Source organism: Mustela nigripes, chromosome 8 (genome assembly GCF_022355385.1).
Source record: "Mustela nigripes isolate SB6536 chromosome 8, MUSNIG.SB6536, whole genome shotgun sequence".
Taxonomy (NCBI): domain Eukaryota; kingdom Metazoa; phylum Chordata; class Mammalia; order Carnivora; family Mustelidae; genus Mustela; species Mustela nigripes.
In genome coordinates this window covers 10976649-10985788 of record NC_081564.1, presented here as the reverse complement: position 1 = coordinate 10985788, position 9140 = coordinate 10976649, and the positions used below count along the sequence as shown (strand labels likewise).

Below are 9140 nucleotides of genomic sequence, written 5' to 3'. Positions count from 1 at the left end.
GGACCAGAGAATGTTATTTCCCTTAAAATCTGTGCCTGAAAAATAAATTAAATACTGCTCGAGTCGAATGTGATTAACCAACCGTTTGGCTGGCTTCAGCCCACTGATGTGGGTTCCATTCTGTGCTATTCTGAACCCGTCCTCCAGGCTATTACCCAGGCTGTGCCTTCTGCCTGCAGGGCTCTTTCTCATTTTTTTACCAGGACACTTACTAACACTTACCTAATAGTGTTTCCTGGCCAGGCATTTTCTAAGTGCTTTCAAAACATTAACTTCTCTATAATCCTTCCAATGAAGCTATAGGGTCTGTTCTATTATTATCCCCGATCTGTTAAAGGGGAAGCTAAAATGATCCATCCACACCACACAGCTGGAGGGTAGCCGAGGTGGGACCGGAACTCCGGTAACACAGCCCCAAGTTCCATGAACTTGACCACCACACTGCACACTTCCTTGACTCTCCCAGTGCCTTCTGGCCTCTGCTTAGATTTCCTGGTCGGGGATATTGTGTTAACCTTAAGAGTCAGATGGTCTGATGGTCTGACTCTCTGGTGATCCCTTTAGTAGCATTTACCTGCCCTCCTTAAGGTATGAGAGAGTCCCAGAAGTGCCCCATTCAGACTTCCCTTCGCCCAAGAGCTGGGCAGTGCCTCAGGGCACAGCCTCCAGCTGTGGCCCCTTTAAGAGCTGCCCTGGCTTTGGATGGAGGTACGAGGGTCTGGCCCTTTTGGTCCCAGGATCTCTGTTCTGAAGCGCCCCTCTGTTGACTGAGACTCGGTTGGAGGCCAATCTGCTTCTCCTTTTTTTCTTTTCCCTGGCCCCTCTTTTTGGCCTTGTCCACATGCCCATTGTGTTCTACTCCCAAACTCTGTGCCTGGTAGATGCTCTTTTATTTTTTCACTAAGTGAATTTTTTTTTTTTTTTTTTTTTTTTTTTTTTTTTTTTTTTTTTTTTTTTGGTATTTTGGTGTTTATTGTGATGCTTCAGAGTGTGCCTGCTTCCCCGCTTGGTCGCTACCTACCCCCAATTTGAGTAAGGTCTTTGGTATCCCTTCCTTCAGAGAAAAGTTGAGATTGCAGAAAATGAAAGAATATGGTTTCCTCTTGGTTTTCGAAATTCAAAATCCTACAACCTTTAATGGGGAACTCAAGTTGTACACAGTATGTTTGGTTTTGATTATGAATAAGAGTGATCTCTCATATCCTGAGATAGAAAAGAATGCCCAGGCTGGCAGGGAGGGGAAAAGATGGAGAGAACTTGAGGACAGAAAGAGAGAAGGGGGCCTAGTGGAGAGGACCAGCTTGAGAGACTGAACAGATACCAGGGCCTGGGTCAGCCTCTTCCTGAAGGTGCATCCACAAACTAAGTGGGCTCTGAGCAGCATGAAATTGTCCAGTCCTGCTCTAGTGAGTGCTGGAGACCACAGTGGCCATCCTTCCCAGTGGGGTCCAGCTGGGACCTCCTTTCAACAGCAGCCAACATGGATGTGTTGAACATCCAATCTGCAGGGCCCTGAGACTCTGCTGGGTCCCAGGGTGACCTTCCCCTCTGAACAATCTCCCCTCTCATCGCCTCAGATACTTGTAATATGGAAGATGATGGAATGGAGGCTGGGACCCTGAACATCCCCATGATGTGTGGTGGTCCAGGGCACCAGAAAGCACCGCACACACTCTGAGTTGGTGAGGTTGAATGGGACCAGCACAAGTTTGCCTTCCCTGACTTTGGATCAAAGTCTCAATTACTCACCAACTTATGTGTGTATTTCTCCCCATTTATCATGACCAGAAATTGTCTTCCCTGCTTATCTATTGGCTTAGCATCTCTGTCCTGCCTCAAAGGTGAACTCCACAATTTTAGGAGCAGGTAGCTTTGTTCATGGTTCCACCATACCCAGTGCTTGGTCCAGGGCAACCCACGTCTGCATTCAGTACTCTTGAAGGAATAAATGAAGCCCTCCTTGTCTAGAGAATCAAGTCCAAACACACAGTGTGTTATTGTGGATGTCTTATTGGCAAGTAGATGCATGGATTGGTTCAGAGGAGCGTTGAAGGGGAGGGGTGGGTCAGGCCACTGAGATCCTGGTGGGGGTCATGCCAGTCATGGGAGAAGACCATCTCAGCCAGAGCCAGGGTGAGGCTGGTGAACTCAAGAGGTGGAAAAGGTCCAGGTGGACATCTCTTGCTGGAGGTCAGCAGTAGAACACCAATCTGCCCGTCACAGTCCTGTTACTGTGAGGTGGACCTTGGCCAAGTTTAAAGGTACAGCCTCTTCTTCCAACCTCCTTTAATTTCAAGAGGATAAATTCCTGATCTATTAACTCACTTTATGTTCCTTTAAAAGCTTTTCTGCTGGAGCTACAAATCCTTCAAGAGCCACCCCAAATGGGAAGCACCATTGGCTTGTTCTCTACACAGCCCTTGGTGGGCAGTAGATCAGTGTCCTTGGTTCACTCTTGAGTGAGCCCAGAGATAGGAGTTGTTTGCTGGAGATGGTGAATGGGCCAAGGGCTCTCTGGAGAGTGGAGTCTCCCTGCAGAGAGTAGAGGGGATGCTGCAGGGGGGCAGCTTGAGGGGTATACTTGAGAACACTTGATCTGTATTCTCTATTTGATTCTGGGACCCAGGAGTATCTCCAATCCCTAGTAGTCGGTCAAGGGGAGAGAAGAGAGGCCAGTAAGTGTTTGGGGACTGGTCAGTCCCAGCAGGCTGGTGAAAGACAAACAGGCTAAGAACTGTGAAGGTGAGCAATAATGAATGTGTATTCAAAGACCTTCACAAAAATATATTTGGAGCTCTCTATATTCCTGATGTAATCCATGTTTTAAAAAAAAAAAAAAAAAAGAGTGCAGCCAAGCCAAGAGAAACAGAAAATATATGTATATGGTTAATCCCTTTACCTAGACATAACATCATTAATATGTTGTGGCTGAGCCTTCCAATAATTTTATGCATAAATATATATGCTTTTTATTAAAATGGAGTTATACAATATATACCATTGTATGGCCCCTCTTGCTCACTCAGCCTTATGTCAGGACACATTTCCTGGAAAATTAGGGGAAACCAAAATCATCATTTTTGATTGTTATGTAAGATTCCAATGGATGGATAGCCAGTGATTAAATAGGAATTTAACCAACTTACTATGGCTGACATTTAGGCCATTTCTAAATTTTTTGCACTCCTGAATAACCATGCAGTGGGCATCCTTTTATGTCCCCCTTTCCATACATTTCTGCATATCTTTTTAAACATCACAAATAAAATTTGTTATCTGTCACCATGAGATGTCTGAATTTTCAACAGATTTTTGGACTGGTGGCTCATCTTCATCAGCTCCTTCAATGTAGCACTGGTCTCATCCCCAGTGGTTTGTCCAGAATGACTCCCTTTGCCGTGCAGCTCCATGAGCTTTCCCAACTCAAACTTGGGTTCCTTCAGCATTTTTATTGTCCCAGCAAAGACATCATGGAGTGTATAAATCGACTGGCCAGCCTTTTCTATGTCTTCCAATGCCATATGGAATTAATTTATTGGCCACTAATTTCAAGTCAATTGTCTGCACCTGTCATGATTTCCATCACCTTCTTCCGAATGTGGTGGACCTGCTGAGTGCAAGAGGGCTTCCAAATCTGATGTTGCGTTTTGTAGTAAAGCCAAAACAAAATAGATGAAGCAAATAACCATTGGTATTCTTGACGTCAACATGAGCTTTAGTCATGGTCCGCCATTTTGTTGGCCATGGAGCACATTTTGTCACATGTAGGATTCATGTCATGGAAATTAGTTAGGCAGTATTTGCCCTGAACTGCCTCAGAATAAGCTTGAATTTTCTAAATGCAACTTCAACATTCTGCAGATCACAAGGCTCACTTTGAAAACATGACCTGGAAGCCATCAGAAGTGATTTTAGTTCCTTGAGTTCTCGTGACTAGTATTTTTCCAATATTTCTTATATTGAACCTAGCAGGTTTGTATCAATCTTTCTTAGAAAATGGATCAACCACTTTCTTCTTGGCTCCCTTTTTGCTGCCTCTCATGAAGGCGCTGGTTCCTGCCAACCGCCATGGAGCTGCTCAGAGAGCCAAGAGGGCTCTGCCTATTTCTTCATAATAAATTAATTTAAGTAGAATTTCTGAGCCAAAGGGTATGTGTCTTTTAAAGATTTTTTTTTTTTTGATAAACGTTGCCAAGACGACTTTCAAAAAATGAGTATGTAGTTAAATTCTAATGAGAAGTATTTATGAGAAGACATCCTAATAGAAATTACTTGAAAAGCAGTATGTGCCTGTGACAGGGGAATCAAACCACACAGAAAACAAAGTGAAAGTTGTTGCTTTAATTTTCCTTCCTAGAGAAGGTCATGGTGTGACTGCACTGATATCTGATCCCAATTTTTATCCAGTCTGGATCCTGCCAGGCTAACTGCACCCTCTTCATAAAATCAGCCTCTGGACTCTAAGCTCTGGGAGGCCAGAGGCTTTAATCTGCTGTGTCCATTTTGCATACTAGTGTCTATTTCAGGGCCTGGCACACAATGGACATCTGTCGTGTTTGTAGTTCATTGCAGTGTAAGAAATTATCCCCAAATTTGGCAGGCTAAAGTGATACACACTTATCATCTCAGTTTCTGTGGTTCAGAAATCTGGGCGTAGTTTGGCTAGGTGGGTCCAGCTCAGGATCTCTCGCGAGATCACAGCCAGAACGTGAGTCAGGGCCGTGGTCTCATCCGAAGACTTGGCTGGGGCAGGAGGCTCCACTTCCAAGGTCCTTCCATCAAATGACTGGCAAGAGGCCTCAGTTCTTGTGATGTGGATTTTCTACAGGGCTGCTCACATGGTGGCTGGACTCCAAATAGAGGCAGCAAGATGGAAGCTGGAGACTCTTTTATGACCTACCCTCACAAGTCACACTCTGTTACCTCTGCAATATTTCCCCAGTTGCCTAGGTCAGTCTATTCAGGACTAAGGGCATTAATTCCCTCCAGACAGCAGGAATCGTTGGGAACCATCCTGGAGGCTGGGCCAACACATTACTAAAATGAGCTGAGTGAATTATTGAGTGGATGACTCCTAGCCCCAGAACTAGAAGAGACTAACAATGCTCCCTATGTCTTCCAGGCCATCTGCATAGAGATGGGACAATTAGCTGAGAACTGAGTTTTAGACTATGTGGTGGACTTGCCGTAGAAGCTGCTGGTCTGAACATATTCCTGCCTAGAATCAGGATGGGCAAGCAGAGGCTTACAACTTTCCAGGACATCTGGGAACTTTCCAGAGGGGCTGGGGTCTTATAGTTCAGGCCATAGGCTCAGAGAGAAGCTGGTTCTTGCCGCTCTAAGGAATGCCAGGCCTGCATGTCAGTCAAAATAGGGTGGGTCATGTGGCCAAGGGAGGTCACTCTCATCATTGGAATACTCAGTAGTTTATGACCTCCATAAAGCTATTAGTCCTGGGAGATGAGGGGGAAAGTGGTTGCCAGCACCCTCTGCCTCTCCAGGGCCCATTAGCATCGAGGTTGTAAACTCGGTCTCGGGCCATGGGTGACTGCTTTTATTATCAATCAATTACTCATGCTTGTCAGCAAGTCTCGAGCCTCCTACAAGCATAGAATGTGGCCAGATAACCATGGGTGACTCTGGGCAATTAAGGTCTATAATGCAGGGCTCAGTTTCCCCATCTGTACAGTAAAAGGGGTGTCCTAGATCAGAGGCCCCCACACATCTCACTTCCCAAATCTATTTCCTTTCTCCCACTTTTGTTGTGTCTATTTTATGTATTGCAATTATTTCTCAAGCAATCAGCATTCCTTAAAAACTTATTTTTCTTCTCCATTAATATCATTAAAGACAAGTGTCTTTATATAAAAAAGAACATACAAAACTGACAATCACAGATTCTGATTCCACAGGCAGGCCTTCACCCAGGATGAATGAGGCCCCAGACAATTATTTTTTTGCAGAGCCTTGTCTATGTAAACAATTGGAGTTACCTGAAATCAGCAGGTCTGGACAGTTTTGGTGGCCTGAGTCTATGAAAGAAATATCACACAGGCCTGTGGGGGTGATCTGTACCCCAAGATGCCCTTCTGGAACTAGGGATGGCCATGGGGCTCTGTGACAACCACAGAGTATGAGTCTGGGAGCTTCTCAAGGCATCTGGTTGGTTTCACACATGGGTCAGAGGGTCAGAGAGAGCCACAAAGTGGGGAGGTCATAGGGACCAGGACTCATGTAGCTCCATCCAGACTCAGAACACTCTGTTCAGAGAGCAAAGCCAGCCCTGTGCGGTCCTAAGCATCAGAGGAAACTTAGAACAAGGAAGGTAGTTCAAAGGATCGGTGGCTGGTTTCAGGTCCTCTCTTGCTCAGATCTAAGGGCCAGAATGATTACTGGACCATCAATATTTTCATGATGAGTTGTAAACGTTTTGCCCAAAACATGAAATGAACATATTTTTGTTCATTTGTAAAGCCAAATTACTCCTAAAGGAACAATTCTGCTCCAGCAGTGGGAATCAAGAACCAAGAACCAAAGCTGAGGCTCAGTCTTGGTACCTTCTAGGACTACCGAGGACCAAACATTCCCATTGTTATACTCACTACTCTTCACGGAGCAACTGTTTTGCCCAAGACCCTTTGCACATACTATTTCTTTCTTTTTCTCTCCCTTCCTTCCTTCCTTTCTCTTTCTTTCTTTCTTTAAGGTTTTATTTATTTGAGAGAGAGAGAGAGAGAGCATGAGAAAGAGCACAGTGGGGTGGGGAAGAGCAGAGGGAGAGAGAGAAGCAGGCTTCCCTCTGAGCTGCGAACCTGACACAGGGCTCAGTCCCGGGACCCTGAGATCATGACCTAAGCCAAAGGCAGTAACTTAACCAACTGAGCCACAGAGGCACTGCTTGCATGTACTACTTCTTAGCCTTTACAAGGATCCTGTGAGGGAGTCCCTCTTTACATATGCACAAACTGAGATTCACAGCAACTTCTTTAGGCATAAGAATTTGCAGGAGTTGTTGGCCCCCAAGAATTATTGTCTAATAATTGCATCTAACATTTACTGAAGGCTTTCTATGTTTTGAGCACCATACATGTACAAAGTTCCTAATCCTCACAACTATATGTTGACATAGGAACTACCATCACCCCCATTCTACAGATGAGAGGATGGAGAGAAAGGTTATATCACAGGCCAAAATCATAGAGCTTGTGTGTCAAGGAGGTAGGATTTGAATGCAGACCATCTAGCTCCAGCACTAAACCCTCACACTGCCTTTCTCCCCAACATTTCTCCAAGATTCTAAGCCAAGAAGTATCTAGTAAGCAGGTCTTCCAGAAGAAATGTGTGTGGGCACACATGCTACTACTCAGCTTAGTCTTTGGAAGTAGAAAACTAGACTTTGAATCCTTGAGGGAAATTCATTCATTTCACTTCTCTGAGCCTCAGTTTCTTCCTCTGTAGGATAGGGATGATTTCATCTTGCTGGAGGATGCTGCAGAGATAATACCACATAGGAGTTCAAGGTGAGGGGTTACTAGGGACCTGCTAGCATTTCTACTCTTGGCCCAAATTACCCAAGAAATGAGGACAGTCTCATGGCAAGAACACCTTCACCGCATGTGGATGGTGGAATTAACCTCCCAGATAAGCAGGTGGTGGGGGGGTGCATGCTGATGTCATGAGAAATGTCGATTCCTCTTTTGGCAAGACTTGGCACAGGTGGAAGTGGGGTAGGCTGGAGGTTGGAAGAACTTACGTGTCTGTGTCTCAGGTTGGGTTCTCTGGAAGCAGATGCTGAGGCAGAGTTTGGGGGTGCAAGGATTTATGAAGGATCAACACCCATGAAAGAAGGTGTGAAGCCAGCATTGGACAGAAGGAAAGAGGATCTTCAATGCAGATCTGGCTTGATGAGTTCTGGAGTGAACAGTGCCCCACAGCTGTCCCACACTGGGGCCAAACTGGCTGGGCATTTAAACCTCCATCGTGGGCCCCTGGAAGGACATGGGCCAGGTGTCTCTCTGCAACTGAGAAAGACCTGAAGGGGCTGGCCACTGGGGGCCATCTGCTGACCTCTCTCACAGTAGAGGATCAGCAAGCCCTTTCTTGAAGAGGAATCTGGAAGGCCCATCTGTGACGACTAAGCCTGCTGGGGGGCCAAAGAGCATCACCCAGAGTGGGAAAACCATAGGTTTAGCAGACTCTCTGCCACCCTCTCTGAGTCCCTCAGCCCAGGAGGGATATGTGTGTCTCACTGTCCAAGTCCTGTCTGCCCATCAAGAATGCTTACAGCACCTCCTCGTGTCGCTATCTGTGACGCCAGTGACGGCACTCGGGCTGGTCAAACAGTCATCACAGAACCCAGATGGGAATCCCACGAGTTCCCCATTAGCCTCATGGCCAAAGGCTAGAAATGGGAGCTGTTGAGGTTGTTTGCCCTCAATTCCCAACATCTGAGAACACAGCAGACCGATCCTTGGCCAATTAAGGCTTCCAAAGACAGTTTCTGGGCAGCCAGATTCCCCAGAACTCAAGAACTTCGGGGACACCTAAAGGAACTCAGGCTTGTGGGTTTCGGAGAAGTCAGGCTGAGGTCCTGCTAGGTTGTGCCTTTTTGTTTCCTTAAGATGTTGAAGGATGTCAGCGTACTTGGAGGACTTAGTGGATTTTCAGAACATCTGAAGAGAAGCCGGTGATGGGGACAGAGTCAACACTGAGAGTGGTGAAAGTTGCAGGACAATCATACATGACTCCAAGTAACAGCATGACTAATAACTAGAGTGTACCCACTTATAAAATAATTAGCAGGGGGCGACTCGTGGCTCAGTGGGTTAAGCCTCTGCCTTCGGCTCAGGGCATGATCTCAAGGTCTGGGATCGAGCCCCACATCAGGCTTTCTGTTCAGCAGGGAGTCTGCTCCCTGCCCTCCACCTTCTCTGCCTGCCTCTCTGCCTGTTTGTGATCTCGGTCTGTCAAATAAATAAAATCTTTAAAAAAATTAGCAATTTATTATTGCCAAAAAATATTTCTATAATGAAACACTTGGATACATATAAAGCAAATCACCGTTATTATAGCTGGTGTTTATTGAACACTGCTGGATGTGTGCAATATCTCATTTCATCTCCCAACAACCCCAGAAGGGA

The 9140-nt window shown here is 45.8% G+C and overlaps 1 pseudogene; it reads right to left on the bottom strand.

Moving 5' to 3' along the window:
• Positions 1 to 3279: 3279 nt before the first annotated feature.
• LOC132023747 (small ribosomal subunit protein eS1-like) lies at positions 3280 to 4070 on the bottom strand (annotated as a pseudogene).
• Positions 4071 to 9140: the final 5070 nt, after the last annotated feature.